Genomic DNA, 20963 nt, shown 5'->3' with positions numbered 1-20963 from the left:
TCTCCCCCCTATGTCATTTCCTCCTTTCTCTCTCGTGTCTCTCTGTCTCTCCCTTCTGTCTCCCTCTGCTCTCTCTCCTTCCTGTCTCCCTCCGCTCTCTCTCTTCCCCTGTATTTCCCTCTGTCTCTCCCTTCTGTCTCCCTCTGCTCTGTCTCTCCCTCTGCTCTGTCTCTCCCTCCTGTCTCCCTCCGCTCTCTCTCTTCCCCTGTATTTCCCTCTGTCTTTCCCTCTGTCTCTCTCTGTCTCCTGTCTTTCCTCTGTCTCTCCCTCCTGTCTCCCTCTGCTCTGTCTATCTCCACTCTGTCTATCTCCACTCTCTCTTCCTCCTGTCTCTCCCTCTGTCTCTCTGCTGTCTCTTCCTCCTCTCTGTCTCCCTCCTCTGTCTCTCTCTCTCCTCTGTCTCTTCCTCCTTTCTCTCTCTTTGTTCTGTCTCTCCCTCCTGTCTCCGCTCTCGCTTCCCCTGTATTTCCCTCTGTCTCCTGTCTTTCCTCTGTCTCTCCCTCCCTCCTGTCTCTCTCTCTCTCTCTCTCTCTCTCTCTCTCTCTCTCTCTCTCCACTCTCTCTTCCTCCTGTCTCTCCCTCTATCGCTCTCTTCCTCTTCTCTCTCTCTCTCTCTCTTCCTCCTCTCTCTCTCTCTCTCTCTCTCCTCTGTCCCTTTCCCTCCTCTGTCTCTCCTCTGCCTCTTCCTCCTTTCTCTCTCTTTGTTCTGTCTCTCCCTCCTGTCTCCGCTCTCTCTTCCCCTGTATTTCCCTCTGTCTCCTGTCTCTTTCCTCTGTCTCTCCCTCCTGTCTCTCTCTCTCTCTCTCTCTCTCTCTCTCTCTGCTCTGTCTCTCTCCACTCTCTCTTCCTCCTGTCTCTCCCTCTATCGCTCTCTTCCTCCTCTCTCTCACTTCCTCCTCTCTTTTTCTCCTCTGTCTCTTTCCCTCCTCTGTCTCTGCTCTGTCTCATCTGTCTCTCTCTCTCTGCACTCTCTTCCTCCTGTCTCTCTCTCCTCTGTCTCTCTTTTCTGTGTTTCTATCTGCCTCCTGTCTTCTCTCTCTCTCTCACGTTTCTGTGTGGTGTGCATGTGCACACCTGTCCCTCCCTCTTGTCTGTCTCCGCTCTCTCATCCTCCTGTCTCTCCATCTGTCTCTCTCTCTCTCTCTCTCTCTCTCTGCTCTCTCTCCCTCCTGTCTCTCTCCGCTCCCTCTTCCTCCTGTCTCTCTCCTCTGTCTCTGTTCTCTGTGTCTCAGTCTCTTCTTCCTGTCCTCTCTCTCCTGGGGGTCACTCAATCAGAATTAAATTGGCTATATGAAGGGGGGAGCTAACCGTATACACTGGAGATCTGACTATGTACAAGGGGATCTGACTATATACAATGGTTATGTACAGGGGGGATCTGACTATATACAATTGCCTTTACAGGAGGATTTGACTGTATACAATGGCTATGTACTGGGGGGATCTGACTATAAACTGGCTATGTACAGGGGGATCTAACTGTATACATTGGCTATATACGGGGAGGATCTGAATATATACACTGGCTATATGCTAAAGGTTGGGGGGTGTCTGGTTATAGGTTGGTTATCAATCCAAAATGGGGGGTTATCTAGTTGCCTATCCTATAAATGGTGGGGGTCATCTGGCTACCTGTGCTATATGCTATATACTGCTGCATCATGTGTATTCTGTAGGGAAACACTGCATAATGTATCTACTACACTACCTATACTGGGGGCAACAATTCCGGGCATTACCCGCTGTGGTACGCTTAGCATGCCACACTCCTTTGTTTTTTTTTTGTTTTTTTTAGTGGGGGGGGGGTGTAATTTAATACCGAGCACCGGGTGTCAAATGCCCTAGGTACGCCACTGATGGGTGGCAGTAGCTGGGTCCCTCTGGTCTGGGCATTCAGGCTGAAAATGATGCTGCTGATGTGCGCAGAGGGGAGGCTGCAGCGTGATCCATAGTGTTTCCATGCGGCATTGAAGAAGCCGCTGTAATTACCCGCAATGTATTTCCTCTAATCTTTCTCTTAAATAATGCCCGGCATCGGTCCCGCAGCATAGCACGATCCACGTGGCTTTCATGTTGCATAGTAGCAGCCGCTGTAAATATCCGTGTTGCTGAGCCCTTTGATCCCCGCAGCGCAGCACGATCCACGTGGTTTCCATGTTGCATAGTAGCAGCCGCTGTAAATATCCGCGTTGCTGAGCCCTTTGATCCCCGCAGCGCAGCACGATCCACGTGGTTTTCATGTTGCATAGTAGCAGCTGCTGTAAATAGCCGCTGAGCCCTTTGATTCCCCCTCTTTCTTCATGCCGGTATCAGCGCGATCCCCGCTGACAGGCACATCTTCAGCCGCTATAGCGGCAGAGTCCTCAGAGGCTTCCGTACTGCAGTGTTTACTGGCGCCCTCTCATGACCTGCGACCCACGTGGTCATGAGAGGGCGCCAGTAAACACTGCAGTACGGAAGCCTCTGAGGACTCTGCCGCTATAGCGGCTGAAGATGTGCCTGTCAGCGGGGATCGCGCTGATACCGGCATGAAGAAAGAGGGGGAATCAAAGGGCTCAGCGGCTATTTACAGCAGCTGCTACTATGCAACATGAAAACCACGTGGATCGTGCTGCGCTGCGGGGATCAAAGGGCTCAGCAACGCGGATATTTACAGCGGCTGCTACTATGCAACATGGAAACCACGTGGATCGTGCTGCGCTGCGGGAATCAAAGGGCTCAGCGGCTATTTACAGCAGCTGCTACTATGCAACATGGAAACCACGTGGATCTTGCTGCGCTGCGGGGATCAAAGGGCTCAGCAACGCGGATATTTACAGCGGCTGCTACTATGCAACATGGAAACCACGTGGATCGCGCTGTGCTGTGGGACTGATGCCGGGCATTATTTAAGAGGAAGATTAGAGGAAATACATTGCGGGTAATTACAGCGGCTTATTCAATGCCGCATGGAAACACTATGGATCACGCTGCAGCCTCCCCTCTGCGCACCGCAATAGAATACGGTAATTACTGATGGAAACAAATGCCAGGATTGCTACATTCGGAGTATAAGACGCAGTAACTTTTTCTCCCCACTTTTGGGGGAGAAAAAGTGCGTCTTATAGTCCGAAAAATACGGTAATCTGATTTACTAACTACCTTTTACCACTGTTATCTAGTCCATTCCCCTATACACATTATGTAGTTTACACCGACCCATTCCTTGCAATCACCCCCCTACTATAACATATCACTAAACACTACGATTGAAATACTATTCTTATTACACTAAATAATAATCCATTTGTATCTTTTTATGGCAACATTTATAGCTATGCCTCTGTCTTTTGTTTACAGTTGTTTATCCCCTGCTTATTGCCTGAAGAAGTGGGCTGTGCCCGCGAAACGCGTTGCATCTTTGGGGTATTTTCAATAAATGTGTATATCTATATATTTACAGTCCTTGGTGTCTGCTTTAACGGAGGCGAGTCCACCACTTCCTCCCAGCAATTTTTTAAAAATTTTATGTACTTTTATCCTTTTGGCGCCTCTGTTCACCTACCAATACATCACATAATGCTGCTATCACATGCTTGAAATAGGAGCACATAATGAAGCATGCATCACATAATGCTGCTATCACATGCTTGAAATAGGAGCACATAAACAAGCATGCATCACATAATGCTGCTATTTCAAGCTTGTGATAGCAGCATTATGTGATGCATGCTTCTTTATGTGCTCCTATCACATGCTTGAAATAGGAGCATAAATAGGAAATTGTCCCATCCAACAATAGATGTGGGACTCTATAACACTTGAGGCTCAAATAACAATACACATTGGTTTCCAATAATGTGTGTGGGATTTAACTGATAATTAATAAATCTAATAAAAAATATTCACCATCAAGTTCCACCGCTGAAGAGGCACATTGCAAAGATCCACCGATCTCTTCCGCCACTTCAACGGTCAACACATTTTCATCAACTATATAAATTAATAAGGACAAAAAAAGAACATTATGCCATGCACCATGTCACTCTTACTTCACAACCCTTTCTCCAAAAATTATCAAATGTAGCATATAAATTGCAATCACCTGTAGTTTCCACTGCAGGTGGTGCCTCCACCGCTGAATCAGTGATGTCCTGTGTTTGTTCCAAATTGACGCATGTGGACATTGAAGTACCTTCATCTACAGGAAAGTAAAATTGACCTAATTTACATATGAAAATGTAAGGCCACGCACACTGTTACTAACATAGCACTTCTTCCAAATACCTGGGTCTGAGCCTGGGGATCTGGGCAGATCAGCATCATAGCCCCCCGGTATCCCATGCAGGGCCTCTGTTCGTAGGTAGGGCTCCACCACCTCTCATAGGCTAATAACTTCAATGATCGTGGCAGACCACCACCTGTACCAGTGCTATACATTAAATATAATGTTTTAACATCTGCATTTAAAACATACTGTAGCAATCATGTCATCAACATCGGATATGCTGCATGCTTGCTTAGGGCCAATGTCTACAAATATGGGAAGCTGAGGGTGACAAGGATATTCCAGCAAATGCTATTGCTTACATAGATACCAAAATGGCCGATGCCACCCACTACCATTTGCCTTTACACACTAACTATAGTGAACTTTCCATGTCTGAATATTTCACTAGTGTTACATTTGTACATTGCACTTGGCACTATAACATTGTGTGATAAGGTTAAGCACATATTTCTATATCACACCAATAACAAGCATGCAGCTAGTCAACACAGAAAAGAAAAGAAAAAAATATTTCACAAGACTAAACGACACACAAAAAAAAAAATTATGCATAATGTCGCAGCTGGGTAAGCTTCTTGCGCAGCTTCAGTTTAATGTCTGCAAAGCGTTTGCAACAACTCTGCGCAGTCCAGTCCAGCCCAGCAACATCACTCACAGCTGATCTTATATTATCCCATAGGTTCTCTTTAGTACGGACATCTGTCTTAGCAGACAGATGTCCATACAACTCCGGGAAATGCAGTACCACCTCTTCACAAAGGACTAAATTCTCCTGTTCTGAGAAATGCATCCGACGTACCCGGCCGTCAGAAGTACTGGTTCTTTGTGAAGAGGTGCGGCTGTCAGAGCTATGAGCACGGGGGCTTCACCGAGGAGTACAACAGGGGCTGTGCCTGTGACAGTGGTGGTGACTGCCACCTTCACCACGACTTTGCCCCCGTGGACTGTGGTTGCCAGCACAGCCACGACCACAGTGTGCACTGTGGCCAAGCTGGTCACTCTGTGTAGCACTCCGTCCACCACGGCGAGGTTGGGATGAAGACGGAGTGCCTGAGTGTGCATCAGAAGCCCCCTGCAAACGCTGACTTCTGCGCACTTGACCTCTCCTAGCATCATCCATGTCTACCCACAAGAACTCACCCTCTAAACAACCCTCTTATACACAAGCACTATATTGGACAACTGACATTAATTAAACACTTAATGGCATTGCGCGTAATGAAATGCGTGCACTAAACCTTGTAACGAATGCGCATAGTGACGTAGTAACTATAGTATGCGCGCATTGCATAGCACGCTATGTCGTGCGCGTGCACAAAACCGTTTACTTCCACTTCGCTCGTAACAAATTTATTCCGCGCTTTTATTTTCGTGCGTGCCTAGCACAATGCTGTGTGCGCGAAGGCTGGAAACATACACCCTTTCATTCAAAACTCTGTAGCGCGCACATTTGCGCGCACAAAACAGTAACACGTGCTATATGGGTAAGCACGGTTTACTGAATCGAGCCCTATGTGTGTTAAAGTACACAGCCCTGTGATACACAAACACACACACACACAGCTGCTGTGTATTTGACACTGATTGTGTGCCACACACTGTCTACCACTATTGAATATTGATAGTAGTACTGCATAACCTTCCAACCCAATATGGAAAAAATAACAGGCAGAGGCAGGCCACCAGACAGTTCTGTTCGAGGTCGTGCTGGCATGATTTCGTGCAGCCCTCGACTAAAGTACAGTGTTCAGAAGGCACGTACCCTCAACCCCCAAGATTGTCAGCGTGTAGTTGACTATTTAACACAGAACACCTCATCTTTCTCAGCAGGGGTGCTCTGATAGTACTTTTTAAAATCCGAATTGATCCGGATATCCAGATATCCGGATCCGGTTCGGATATCCGAATCTGACCTTTTAGATATCCGCGTGAACGCGGATATCCGGAAGCATTATCCGCGGATATCCAACCTGTTCGGATATCTGGATAAAAAAACCAGAAGTGCCCTTTAAAATGCTTCCAAACTGTTTTGGAAGGTGAAAAACACACCCTCCTCCTCCCTGTTCATGGATCTTGTCTTCCAGGGATTTGTAGGATGTCAAAAGCAAGCTCACATACATTGGCCAGGAATCGAACCCAGGGCAACTGCTTGGAAGGCAGCTATGCTCACCACTATACTGCCACACAGTGAATGCTTCACTGTAGGAAAAAGTGGTGTTAAACTTCTTGGAGCAGACTTACTTCCTCCCTCCAAAAGACACACATACATCCCCATAAAATCATTTAGCAGCAACTGTGTGCACAGTCTCTGTGGCTCAATTGGTTAGCGCATTTGGCTGTTAACCAAAAGGTTGGTGGTTCAAATCCACCCAGGGAGGGCCTTGCCTTTTGTGTTCAACAGTTGTCCGAAGAGAACCCCAGATAGCCATTTAGCAGCAACTGCATGCACATTCTCTGTGGCACAATTGGTTAGCGCATTTGGCTGTTAACCAAAAAGTTGGTGGTTCAAGCCCATCCAGGGACGGCCTTGCCTTTTGTGTTCAACAGTTGTCCGAAGGGAACCCCAGATAGCCATCTCCCTCTCTCCCTCTCTCCCTCTCTCCCTCTCTCCCTCTCTCCCTCTCTACTCTCCATGCAGTTGCTGCTAAATGGCTATCTGGGGTTCTCTCCGGACAACTGTTGAACACAAAAGGCAAGGCCATCCCTGGATGGGTTTGAACCACCAACCTTTCGGTTAACAGACAAATGCGCTAACCAATTGCGCCACAGAGACTGTGCACGCAGTTGCTGCTAAATGATTTTATGGGGATGTATGTGTGTCTTTTGGAGGGAGGAAGTAAGTCTGCTCCAAGAAGTTTAACACCACTTTTTCCTACAGCGAAGCATTCACTGTGTGGCAGTATAGTGGTGAGCATAGCTGCTTTCCAAGCAGTTGACCTGGGTTCGATTCCTGGCCAATGTATGTGAGCTTGCTTTTGACATTCTACAAATCCCTGGAAGACAAGATCCATGAACAGGGAGATGGAAGGATTTTTACTTTGTAATCGATTTCGGATCTGGATATCTGCAATATCTGCGGATATCTGTGTCATGCGTCCAAATATCTGCAGATAGCTATTCGGATTTAAAAAAAAATCCTGAATCCGAATCGGATAGCATAAAAAAGTTCGGATATCCGGGTTACCCGGATAGCCGGAATCTGGATGAGCATCCCTGTTTCTCAGCTTCCGCATGGAACCATGACATATCTTCCTCCTCCTGCTCGGATTCTGGCACCCTACAACTACTTAACACTCAGCTGGCAGCCATCATCGCTGCTACTAGCACCACAGCCACATGGTTGTGGTGAATTTACTGATCCACAACCATTATTGTTCCAAGATGAAGGCGCTAAGGATGTTACAACACCTCATATGTCTGAGTTAGGTGTCACTATGGACGTAAGGTGTGAGGATGATGAAGTACCTGTTGGTGCAGTTTTGGAGGTGTCAGATACAAGCGAAGCTGTGAATGATGATCATGGCATGGATGTCAGGTGGGATCCCAGATGACAAGATGAACAGAGGGACAGTTCAGAGGGGGAGTAAGCGAGGGGGAGGAGGAGAGGAATTGCTGTAAGAAGCAGGGGAGCTCGTCGGAAACAGATCACGGCAGTGTCAGGTGGCATGTATCGCCACCTAGGGACAGCCAGCCAACACACCCTTCAATGTCAGCTGCTGCCGCCACCACTGAAATACTGCCTCCCCAGAGCTCACCAGTGTGGAACAGGCAGAGGCCTCAGATTACAGCGATGCCATCTGTAATCTCTGCCAACAAGAACTGAGTAGAGAAAAAGCAACACCCACCTAGGGACATCAGCCTTACGAAGGCACTTGATCAAGAAGCACAAACACCAATGGGATGAGCACATGAGGAAAAGCAGCACGCAAATGCAAAGCCACCCTCCACATCCTCTTCCTCCTCTAGGTGCAGCATCTTCAGTCGCTTTATCCTCTGCTGCCCTTGCACCTTCACAAGCACCCTCCTCCACTCCGCCTCACACCTTGAGCAGTTCCTGCTCCTCTGCCCACAGCCAGGTGTCCGTTAAGGAAATATTTGAGTGGAAGAAGCCAATATCTGCCAGTTACCCCCTTGCCCGACATCTGACAGCTGGTTTGGTGGAACAGATAGCCCGCCAGCTGTTACCATACAAGCTGCTGGACTCTGAGGCCTTCTGAAACTTGCCACAATTATTTTTCAAAACAGGCAATACCCAAACTGTACCAGGATTTTCAAAGGCAAGTGGTGTCATCTCTGACACAAAGCATTGGGTCAAGGGTCCATCTGACCACGGATGCCTGGTCTGCAAACCATGGTCAGGGCAGGTATATTACTTATACGGCACATTGGGTAAACCTGGTGACCGCGGGCAAGCATGGAGTACTGTGCAGTGTGCAGCGGACTTGGTGGTGACACCTCCACAGCTTGCAAGCAGGCCTGCTGCCACCTCCTCTCCTTCTCCTCCTATTCCTCCTCCTACATCCTCTTCGCTTTTGTCCTCCTCTTCGGCTGAGTGTTACTCTACTGCTGTGCTCTCCTCTCAAACTGCACACCCCCAGCTCCCCAGGGCCTATTCCGCATGCCAGGTACAACGGTGTCAAGCCATCTTGGACAAGTCTTACCTCAAAGCCGAGAGTCACACCGGATCAGCACTCCTGGCCGCTCTGAACAAACAAGTGGATTAGTGGCTGACCCTGCACCAATTGGAGATTGGCAACGGGTGTGTGACAACGGAAGCAATCTCATTTCGGCTTTGAGTTTGGGCAGGTTGACAAATGTGCCCTGCATGGCACATGTGCTGAATCTCATAATCCAACGATTTGTGTGTAAATTCCCAGGCTTACAGGAGGTCCTGAAGCAGTCCAGGAAGGTGCGTGGGCATTTCAGGTGTTCCTACACGGCCATGGCGTGCTTCTCCGATATTCAGCGGAGAAAGAACTTGAAGTGAAAGAAGTGAGGCGCTTGAATTGCGATAGCCTGATTCACTGGAATTCAACGCACCTCATGTTTGACTGCCTGCTACAACAGGAGAAAGCAATCAACGAGTATCTGTACAGCTACAGTTACAGTGCTGTGAGGAGCTATGGATTTTCTTCACGAGGTACTGGACACTCATGCGTTATGCCTGCAGGCTCATGCTTCCGTTTGAGGAGGTGACAAACCTGGTGAGTCACAGTGAAGGTGCCACCAGCAACCTGATCCCATACGCTTTCTTCCTGGAATGTGCCATGCGTAGAGTGGTCGATCAAGCTGTAGAGGAGCGTGAACAGGAAGAGGAGGAAGGGTTGTGGAAACCAGAAACAGAACCAGATTTGTTGTCAACACCTGCGGCAGCACAGAGGAGGGGGAAGGAGGAGTTGTCTGGGGAAGAGGAGTCAGAGGAGGAAGGAGGCTTTGAGGAGGCGGCAGAAGAAAAACTGCAGCAGGTGTTGCAGGGAGCTTGAGCTGCTCACCTTTCCCGTGGTATTGTTCTTGGCTGGGGGGAGGGGGGGGGGGGGTGGAGGAGAACTTACCTGACATCACTGAGGAAGAGCAAGAGGAGATGACTAGTAGGTCGGCATCCAACCATGTGCAGATGGGGTTTTTCACGCTGTCCAGCCTGTTAAGGGACCCCCGTATAGAAAAACTAAAGGGGAATGACCTGTATTGGGTGGCAATGCTACTAGACCCTTTGTATAAGCACAAAGTGGCGGAGATGTTACCACATTACCAGAAGGCAGAAAGGATGCAGCACTTGCACAACAAGCTGGCAAGTATGCTTTACAGTGTGTTTAAGGGTGATGTCAAAGCACAACAGAAAAAAGTGCCAGTAATCCTCCTCCTCCTCCCATGTCCACGCAGGTAAGGACAGGATGCTCTAGCAATCTCATAGTGATGTCAGACATGCAGATTTTCTTTAGTCCAACGCCTCGCCTCAGCCCTTCGGGATCCACCCTCCAACAATGCCTCGACCGGCAGGTAGCCGACTACGTGGCCTTAAGTGTGGATATAGACACTCTGAGCAGCGATGAACCTCTGGACTACTGGGTGTGCAGGCTTGACCTGTGGCCAGAGCTGTCACAGGTGGATAGTGCAATGTATTTCAAACTTCTGACACCATGTTTGGTTCAATAATACAGAGAAGGTGCAGAATGCAAATCAACTTCTAGCTGCTTTATGTCAGGAATCATGTTCTGCCACATTCTGCCTGCTGGTGGCAGCATTGACTTAAACTTTTATGTACTTTCATTATTCCACCAGCAGGTGGCTCTGGGAACTTGGCTTACCATGGACTTTCACTGCTCCACCATTAGGTGGCTCTATTCAGTCTGGAAACAGCTCCGCCACTATGCATTTCAATCATGCAGCAGGTGTGGGCTCTTTATATACAGGCCTTGCAAGATGTAACCTGTGCCAGAACTTTGTGCTCGCTAGCTGGAGTATCTGGACAATCCTGGTTCTCTGGTATTCTGTATTCCTGTATCTGTTACCGTTACTGAACCTAGATTCTGCCTGACCTCGTTTACTGCCTGCTGCTTTTGTACCGTGATTGCTCGATTGTTGCCGACTTATGCTTTGTTCTGACTGTGATTTTTTGCCTGCCTTCTTGTACTGCGATTGGTGTATATATTTGTCCTGTGTATATGTGTATATATCCTGTATATACTTAGGTAGATAGATAGATAGGGTTTTGGGGGTTTTGCACCTTGCTTTGGTTGTATGGTGTGTATGCATGTGGTGGTTGCGTCCTTGTATATAGTTGCCACCATATTTTCTGACTGCTGTACATAGTTGTTATGCATGCTGCTGCATTGAATTTGCATAATACTGTATGCACGATTGTAAATAAACCTTTCTGCACAGTATATTCCTGTCTCAGTGTCTGTGTTGCTGCAAACTGCGATCAATCCCAGTTTCTCCGTTCAGGCTTGTAACACTTTATTCATGCTGCTAGTCTTGCAAGAAGTAAGGAGGTTACAAAAACAAAGTACTTCCTGTGCTGATCTCTATAAAGCATTTCCTGTGATAATATCTGGTCTGCCACTAGGTGGCAGTATAACTCCGTAACAGACACTATTTTTTTGCTGTTTTATATACGGTAAGTAAAAAATTGCTCCAAATCCATTGTTTTAAAGATTGCATAAAGTATAGCTCGCAACCCTCCACACCCACCCCCTGAAAAGTAACAAAGCCTAAAAGCAAAGTTCTCCAAACACAAGTTAATAATATATGAGCTTTTATTTCTCCACTGTTTCAGTTTTCAGTTATTTCAGTTGTATTTGTATTATGGTGTTTACTAAAATGTAATAAAAATCCAGTATTTTTTATTAGCACTTATAGAGCTTCATCTTCTTCAGCAGCTGCTTCAGCGTTGGCTTTGATTCCTGGTTTCCTAAAAGGAAGAAAATATTTGTTGTAATAAATTAATGTATAGATTCATACAGATTTACTTGATCTTTAATTTAGTCCATTTCTTTATATTGTTTGCCAAAATACATTTAAATAAAATGAAGGCAGATAATGTACTTGGCTCAGGTGACATCCATTTCTGGCTATTAAAAATCTTGTGCTCAGTTATTATCGATAGGAGACTTTACCTTTTTGACTATGACTCACCATCTGACAGGAAATTGCATGATGTGTACTAGGTACTGATGTAGTGAACATCAAATTTTGCATTTGTGAACGCGAATTTACCGCAAATGTTCGCGAACTGGCCTTTCACAGTGGGCTCCATAGACTTAAATGGTAGGTAAACGGCCGCTGATTTTAGCAGTTAATAGCAAAGTCCCCATACATGCTAAAAACAACAAATTTACAGGGTATGTTAACCACCTCCCGACCACCTAAAGACGATGGGCGGTCAGAGCATGGCTGCTGGGGGACCGCCTAATGCAGATTGGCGTCAAGTCCCCCCCGGCTGTAAACAGAGTTGGGGATGCAGCGATCAGCCTGCCAGCCTTGATCTGAGCTGGCAGGCTGTAATATATATAAAAAAAAGCAAAGTGGGGAGTGCATAATTATTCAGCCCCCTTTGGTCTGAGTGCAGTCAGTTGCCCATAGACATTGCCTGATGAGTGCTAATGACTAAATAGAGTGCACCTGTGTGTAATCTAATGTCAGTACAAATACAGCTGCTCTGTGATGGTCTCAGAGGTTGTCTAACAGAATATTGGGAGCAACAACACCATGAAGTCCAAAGAACACACCACACAGGTCAGGGATAAAGTTATTGAGACATTTAAAGCAGGCTTAGGCTACAAAAAAGATTTCCATAGCCGTGAACATCCCATGGAGCACTGTTCAAGCGATCATTCAGAAATGGAAGGAGAGTAGGGCACAACTGTAAACCTACCAAGACAAGGCCGTCCACCTAAACTCACAGGCCGAACAAGGAGAGCGCTGATCAGAAATGCAGTCAAGAGGCCCATTGTGACTCTGGACGACCTGCAGAGATATACAGCTCAGGTAGGGGAATCTGTCTATAGGACAACTATTAGTCGTGCATGGCACAAAGTTGGCCTTTATGGAAGAGTGGCAAGAAGAAAGCCATTGTTAACAGAAAAGCATAAGAAGTCCCATTTGCAGTTTGCCACAAGCCATGTGGGGGACACAGCAAACATGTGGAAGAAGGTGCTCTGGTCAGATGAGGACAAAATGGAACTCTTTGGCCAAAATGCAAAAAAATGGAACTCTCTGGCCAAAATGCAAAACGCTATGTGTGGCGGAAAACCTACAAAAAATTAAATGCACCCGGTGACCCGGGCAGTGATAACGCAGACAGAGTACATTGGTGGTACCGTGGTAGCGACTGAGTCAGGAGGAGGAGGAGGACAAAGCGGGCGTTCAGTTCAGCAGCAGCAGCAGCAGCACAGAAGGACCATGGCAACATACTGGTGCTAGTAGTAGCAGCACAGCGTCATAGTGCTGGCCAAAAAATTAAATGCACCCGGTGACCCGGGCAGTGTGAACGCAGACAGCGTACATTGGTGGTACCGTGGTAGCGACTGAGTCAGGAGGAGGAGGAGGACAAAGCGGGCGTTCAGTTCAGCAGCAGCAGCAGCACAGGAGGACCATGGCAACATACTGGTGCTAGTAGTAGCAGCACAGCGTCATAGTGCTGGCCAAAAAATTAAATGCACCCGGTGACCCGGGCAGTGTGAACGCAGACAGAGTACATTGGTGGTAACGTGGTAGCGACTGAGTCAGGAGGAGGAGGAGGAGGACAAAGCGGGCGTTCAGTTCAGCAGCAGCAGCACAGAAGGACCATGGCAACATACTGGTGCTAGTAGTAGCAGCACAGCGTCATAGTGCTGGCCAAAAAATTAAATGCACCCGGTGACCCGGGCAGTGTGAACGCAGAGTGTAGTAGCGACTGAGTCAGGAGGACAAAGCGGGTGGTCAGTTCAGCAGCTCAGAAGGAGGACCATGGCAACTTACTGGTAGTAGTACCATAACACCAAAAAATTAACCAAGGTAGGCACTAGGCAGGTAGTAACTGTCTTTATAAAGGCAGGCATAGTTAACAACAGCACATGCAGCAGCCACTTCATGTCCCCCTGTGTCCGACAATAGGGGCCAGGAACTCACCTTCCACTCAAGCCTGGTTGATTTTCAGGAAGGTGAGTTTGTCCACAGAGGCATGGGAGAGCCGAGAGCGCTTCTCTGTGACCACGCCACCGGCCGCACTAAAGCATCTCTCTGAGAGGACACTGGAAGGAGGGCAGGATAGGAGTTCCAGGGCGTACTGGGAAAGCTCGCTCCAGATGTCCAGTCTCTTGACCCAGTACTCCAAGGGGTCCACGGGGCTGTCGGTGTCATTGAGCCCGCTGGATGACCCCATATAGTCAGACACCATGGTGGTCAGTCGTTGCTTGTGCTGGTTGGTGGTGGATGCTGTGGCGGGCACCTCTGTTCTGGGCTGCTGCACTGCATACAGGCTCTTGCTTAGGCTCTTCAGGTCTCCGGGGCGCCAGTTGCTGCTGCTGCTGCTGCTGCTGCTGGTGGTTGTTGTTGTGCTGCTAGTGGCAATGGCAGGCACCTCTTGCTGGCTTGGCAGAGCAGTTACAGTGGGGGTGGAAGGCTGGGGAAATGCTTCCAGTAGTCAGCGCACAAGGGCCTCCTTCAACTCCCTTGTGCGTTGCTTTGGTGGTGGATGGCGTCATTAAGTCTCCCAGCTTCCCCTTCAGACGGGGATCAAGCATCAAGGTAATCCAGATGTCCTCCCTTGAACGCATCTGGATCACCCGGGGGTCCCTGCGAAGGCAGCGCAACATGTGCACAGCCATGGGAAACAAGTGGGCCCTGCCAGCAAGATCTTCCTCGTCCTCGCCATTGTCCCATGCCTGTCCTCTTCCTGTGACATGTCGTTGTCCTCCTCAAACCGCCATCCACGTACAACGCCTGCTGCACTCTGCTCCTCCTCCTCATTCAGGTTAGGGACCTCCAACTCTTCCACTACCTGCTGTGAGCCCTCCTCTGAGCTGGACTGTGCTGCCATCTGCTCCTGTTCTTCCAACTGCCTCAGGGCTTCATCCCCACGCTCAATTAAATTGTCCATTGCCTGCTCCAGTAGACAAACCAAGGGCACCCACTGGCACACAGAGGCCCGCTCCTCACTGACCATCTTGGTTGCCTCCAGGAAGGGACTCAGCACCAGGCATACTTGCTGCATCAGTGTCCACTGAGTGGCAGTAATCATAGGGACTTGTTGGTTGCTGGGGACACTTGGGTCTAGCATGTAGGCCCTAAGAGCCAGCCTGTGCTGACACAGCCGCTCCAACATGGCCAGAGTCGAATTCCAGCGAACTAGCATGTCGATGATCATCCGGTGTTGTGGCCTTCCATACTGCTGCTGTAAGGTGGACAAGAGTGCAGAGGCAGTGGCTGACAGGCGGAAAAAGCGTACCACCGCCCGGGCATCCTGCAGCAGCTCGCTCATCCCCTGGTAGGTGCGCAAGAAGCGCTGCACCACAAGATTGAGCACGTGGGCCAAGCAGGGGATGTGCTGGAGGTTTCCCTGCTGCCACATACCCCACTTCCAGGCCTCTGGGGGTCAGCCACCTCCGCTCCTGCTTCCTGAGGGCGGCCAGGACGTTGGTGGCTGTAAGCCTCTCCTTCCCCAGGGTCACCAATTTTAAAAGGGCTTGGCAGTGCCGAGGCTTGGCGCTGCTGCTGCCGAGGCGGGCTTGCTTTCCGGGTGCAGAGGGAGTGTCGTGACAGGACCCTTCTGCATCCCCCCTGATCCCGCGTGATGGCACCACTAGCTGGGCTGATGCGCTCTTGTCCTCCCTCCCTTCCATCAGTGTCACCCAGTGGGCCGTAAAGGACAGGTAGCGACCTGTCCCAAATCTGCTACTCCACGAGTCCATGGTCACGTGGACCCGCTTGCCCACAGAGTAGTCCAGGGAACGGGCCACGTTTTCCACCGCAAACTTGTGGAGTGCTGGGATCGCGCTCCTGCTGAAATAGTGGCGACTGGGGACTTGCCACTGGGGGATGCCAAATTGGAGCAGCGTCCGCATGGCGCTCCCCTCCTGCACCAGGGAGTAGGGAAGCAGCTGTGATGCCATGGCCCGGGCCAGCAAGCCATTTAGTTTGCGGATCCGCCTGTGGCTTGGAGGCAGAGGCTTGGTCAGACCCTAAAAGGTGTCGCTCAGCAGGGTCTGACGACGCTGGGATGCAGGGGAGACAGAGGAGAGAGACGAACACTGGCTGCCAGCCTCAATGTCTGTGTCCTGAGTAGCCGAGGTGGAAGAGCGCTTGCGTGCTACTACTGCTGCTGCTGTGGGGGATTCATGACCCTGAGGGAGGGATGATGCTGCTGCGCTGGTGGGCCTTCTGCTCTCAGGAACCCCTGCCAGCAGTGCCTGCTTCCTCTTAAACTCCGCATACTTGCGGCAGTGGCGGCTTCTCAGGTGGCCCTGGAGGGATGAGGTACCCATCTTGCTCAGACTTTTCCCACGGCTCAATCTTTTGCTGCATAACCTGCACACCGCATACCTTTTGTCATCAGTACATTCCTCAAAGCAATCCCACACTGGTGACTTTAATTTACTGCGGCCCCCACTAGCAGAGGGTGCAGCGGAGCAATGTGTGGTAGTAGTTGCCGGGGGTTGCATGGTGGTGGTGCCGGCTGAAGCAGTGTCCTGTCTACTTCCTCCACGCCCACTGCTGCCGATGCCCCTGCCCCTGCCTGACATATGGCGATATCCTTGCCTAGGCCGAGGTGACTCGTCATCCTGCTCTGCCTCTGACCATTCTTCCACGAACTCAGCAGGCTGCACATAGTTAGGGTCCACAACGTCGTCATCATCAGCAGCATCTTCATAATCCAGCTCTTCCTCTGACTCCACCGCCTCCTCTTCTGTCTCTACATCCCCAGACACAGACCCCTCTTCTTCATCACCAGAACTCAACAACGCTTGTGATTGTGGCCCGATCTCAATCTCTGCCACATCAGTCCCCAGTAAGTCCTGAGCTTCTTGCATCAGCAGGTTCCCAGAAGCCGGACTGAGGGACAGAACGCTGTCATCCTGGGAGGGCTGCTGACCAGTGGGTGCTGGGGTGGATGTCACAACAAGCGTGGGACGTTGGCTGCTGCTGCTGCTGCTGCTTGGAGTGGTGCTCACAGTAGAGGTCTGGGAGGAAGTCATGATGTCCATGAGTACGTCAGGTTCCATTTGCTCAACCACCACACGGGGACCAGAAACTTTAAAATATTTGGACAATGGTGTCCGCTGACTCGGCCCAGGCTTTGCTGCCCCCCTTTCTGCTGCATCACGACCACGTACAGCTGGGCGTCCTCTCCCTGGACGTGAAGCAGTCCCAGAAGTGGCTGAGGCAATTGAACTCCCTTTCCTCTCACCCCGCGAAACCCTGCCAGACATGTTGCTAGTAATGAATCACTGGATGCAGTGGGCACAGTACAAGGTCACTGAAGGATGCACCAGGCACAGTACAACGGCACTGAAGGATGCAGTGGGCACAGTACAAGGTCACTGAAGGATGCAGTGGGCACAGCAGTGGGCACTGGATATACACCTAGGTCACTGAAGGATGCAGTGGGCACAGCACAAGGTCACTGAAGGATGCAGTGGGCACAGTACAAGGTCACTGAAGGATGCAGTGGGCACAGCAGTGGGCACTGGATATACAACTAGGTCACTGAAGGATGCAGTGGGCACAGTACAAGGTCACTGAAGGATGCAGTGGGCACAGCAGTGGGCACTGGATATACAACTAGGTCACTGAAGGATGCAGTGGGCACAGCACAAGGTCACTGAAGGATGCAGTGGGCACAGCAGTGGGCACTGGATATACAACTAGGTCACTGAAGGATGCAGTGGGCACAGCACAAGGTCACTGAAGGATGCAGTGGGCACAGCAGTGGGCACTGGATATACAACTAGGTCACTGAAGGATGCAGTGGGCACAGCACAAGGTCACTGAAGGATGCAGTGGGCACAGCAGTGGGCACTGGATATACAACTAGGTCACTGAAGGATGCAGTGGACACAGTACAAGGTCACTGAAGGATGCAGTGGGCACAGTACAAGGTCACTGAAGGATGCAGTGGGCACAGCAGTGGGCACTGGATATACAACTAGGTCACTGAAGGATGCAGTGGGCACAGTACAAGGTCACTGAAGGATGCAGTGGGCACAGCAGTGGGCACTGGATATACAACTAGGTCACTGAAGGATGCAGTGGGCACAGTACAAGGTCACTGAAGGATGCAGTGGGCACAGTACAAGGTCACTGAAGGATGCAGTGGGCACAGCAGTGGGCACTGGATATACAACTAGGTCACTGAAGGATGCAGTGGGCACAGTACAAGGTCACTGAAGGATGCAGTGGGCACAGCAGTGGGCACTGGATATACAACTAGGTCACTGAAGGATGCAGTGGGCACAGCACAAGGTCACTGAAGGATGCAGTGGGCACAGCAGTGGGCACTGGATATACAACTAGGTCACTGAAGGATGCAGTGGGCACAGCACAAGGTCACTGAAGGATGCAGTGGGCACAGCAGTGGGCACTGGATATACAACTAGGTCACTGAAGGATGCAGTGGGCACACAAGGATGTCACACTGTGTAATGAGATGCTCATATGCCAGCGAGCGAGCAGTGGGCACTGGGCACGGCACAAGGTCACTGACAGAATGAATGAACAGCGCTGGCAGAGAGTGGCGGCGCCGGCGGTGTGACTGGCTGCCTGCAAATAGTACAAGTGTATAACTGTCACTGGAATATGCAAGTGAACACTGCAGTTGCACTAACCTGCCTGCCTGCACTACACACAGATAATCCCCACTCCCACTACACTGACTACAGTGCAGCACTGAACCTGCCTGCACTACACACAGTTAAATAATCACTAGACTCCCACACTCCCACTACACTACACTGACTACAACTAACTACAGCAATCACTCACTGACTAGCTAACTGTGTACAGTATAAGAGCAGTGTTAGCAAAAAAAACGCTTTGTTTTTAACACAATAAATGCACTTGCTCAAACAACAATGGCCTGGAGATAATCCTCTCAGCACCACAGTCTAGCAAGGACAGAGCTTTTCCATCATGGCCGCCGCTTTATATTCAGGAGGGGAGGGCATAGCTCCCCTCCTGTGATTGGTTGCTAGGGCCTGGCTGGGGCACTCTGATTGGCCTGCAATGTGTCACTTCCGCATAGTTTGACGGATTTTCTGCAAACCACGACTTCAGCGCCGGGTTTCACGAGCGTGAATGCGGATTTCTGCTCGCATTCACGCGAAGTCGAAGTAGATTTTCGTGGTTGAAAATCTATTCACGGATTTTCGTGTCCGAGGCGGAATGCGTCAAAATGGTCGTGAATCCACGCGTAAGCGTGATCACGACCTGGCGGTGAGCACCACTGCTGATCAGTTGGTGGGCCACTGTGCCTGTGCGGCCCTGGCCTCGCGCAACCTTGTACACATTCACATCAGCAAGCACGTCCTTTGCAGGCACTGTAAGAGGTTTTCTCTTATTGCGCCTGCGCAGGATGCGCTCCCTGACGTAAACAAGTACAAGGATGCATTGGACAAGAGCCACTCAGGCGCAGTGGCTCACCGACTGATCAGTTGGCAGAAATTAAAATAATCCACGGTGGAGGACCAGAGGAATGGTTTGGCATGCCGCAGGCACAGGATGGCTGCAGGAGTTGGTCAAAACCCCATGTAAGTGAAACTCTTTTTCCTTTGTTTAGTTAAGGTTCCCTTTAAATTTGGTTCCAAGGATCCCCATTGGTCTGTTAATAGACCGGGCCATGGCCTGGCCATGGAGCTGCATGGAAGTTTAAACCTGTAGCTCTGCATGAGACATCCATTACAGCCACTCACAGCAGCTTTTAAACTCTGACTTTGCAGAAAGTTTTCAGGGGAACATCTCTAGGAAGCAATGGAGTACCACAATGCAACTTCTAAAAGGAAGAAAGGCAGCCCCAGACCAAGAAAGCTGACTGACTGGTTCAGCGCTCCTGGGCAAGATGGCGACCGCTCTGATGGGAGAGAACAGCGCTACACAGCCTCACATGCTGCCCAGCATCCAGAATCACACTTATCTCCTCTCTATGGCATTCCAAGCCAGAAAACAGCAGATGAGCATAGAGCAGCATAGGGAGTGGTGACTCCACACCAGAAACAGCGACATCAAGAAGCCCTGTTAAATCCAGGCCCCGGACTGACATCCATAATGATCAGGTAGGCCCTGCCTCACACACTTCGGGCACAGGTATAGACTTATCTGACCCTCTGTTACACTTCCCCACCACTGAACAACCGATCTTAAAATTTCCTCAAGGAATTTATGTTGTCTTTTAGAAGTGCTTTACACACTGATATAAAGCTTCTGTCTGATCATATGGCTCAGTTCGCAATAGAAAACAAAACAAGAGCGACTAAGATTGAAAATAAGATGTCTGACGTTACTATCGCACATAACGAACTGGTTGATGTACATGAGGATGGTTGAGGAAGTGAAGTGGTTAAAAGAAAAGATGGTTGATTTGGAAGACCGCAATCGCAGAAACATTGTGAAGATCAGAGGTATACCAGAGAGTGTCTCAAGTCAACTGATGGTTTTAAACTACGTGTAAAGGACATTATCAAAGCTACCCTCCCTAATGTCACTGCAAGTTAGTTAGTTATTGATCATGCTTACAGATTGCCTAAACCAAACTTTCTTCCTCAGCGTGTGCCCAGAGATGTTATTATAAGATTACACTTTTATCACGTAAAGGAGGCTTTCTTGTCTGCAACCAGGAGAGGTAAAAAGCTGCCTGATCCACATCAAGACCTGACACTAAGGGCCATATGTAATTCACTTTTTCACCCGAGTTTTCTCCTGGGAGATAATTTTTCATCTTCGATTTAAAAAAGTTTTCCAGCACCTTTTCACCCAAAAAGTACCAAAAAGTAGGTGAAAAAGTTAGATAAAAATTATTTTGAGTATTTTCTTGCTTAAAAAGCATTTTATTGACAAGTTTAAAAATATCACCTAGGAGAAAATGCAGGTGAAAAAGTGAATTGCATATGGCCCTAATTCTCTGATATCTCACAGACCACTCTTCAAGCTAGGAGAGACTTTGCTCCAGTTACAACAACCTTAAGAAGCCACAAGATTCCATACAGATAGGGTCCCCTTACCA

The sequence above is a fragment of the Hyperolius riggenbachi genome, chromosome 11 (genome assembly GCF_040937935.1).
Source record: "Hyperolius riggenbachi isolate aHypRig1 chromosome 11, aHypRig1.pri, whole genome shotgun sequence".
Lineage (NCBI taxonomy): Eukaryota > Metazoa > Chordata > Amphibia > Anura > Hyperoliidae > Hyperolius > Hyperolius riggenbachi.
The sequence above is the reverse complement of the archived record's forward strand: the minus strand, read 5'-3'. Positions refer to the sequence as shown.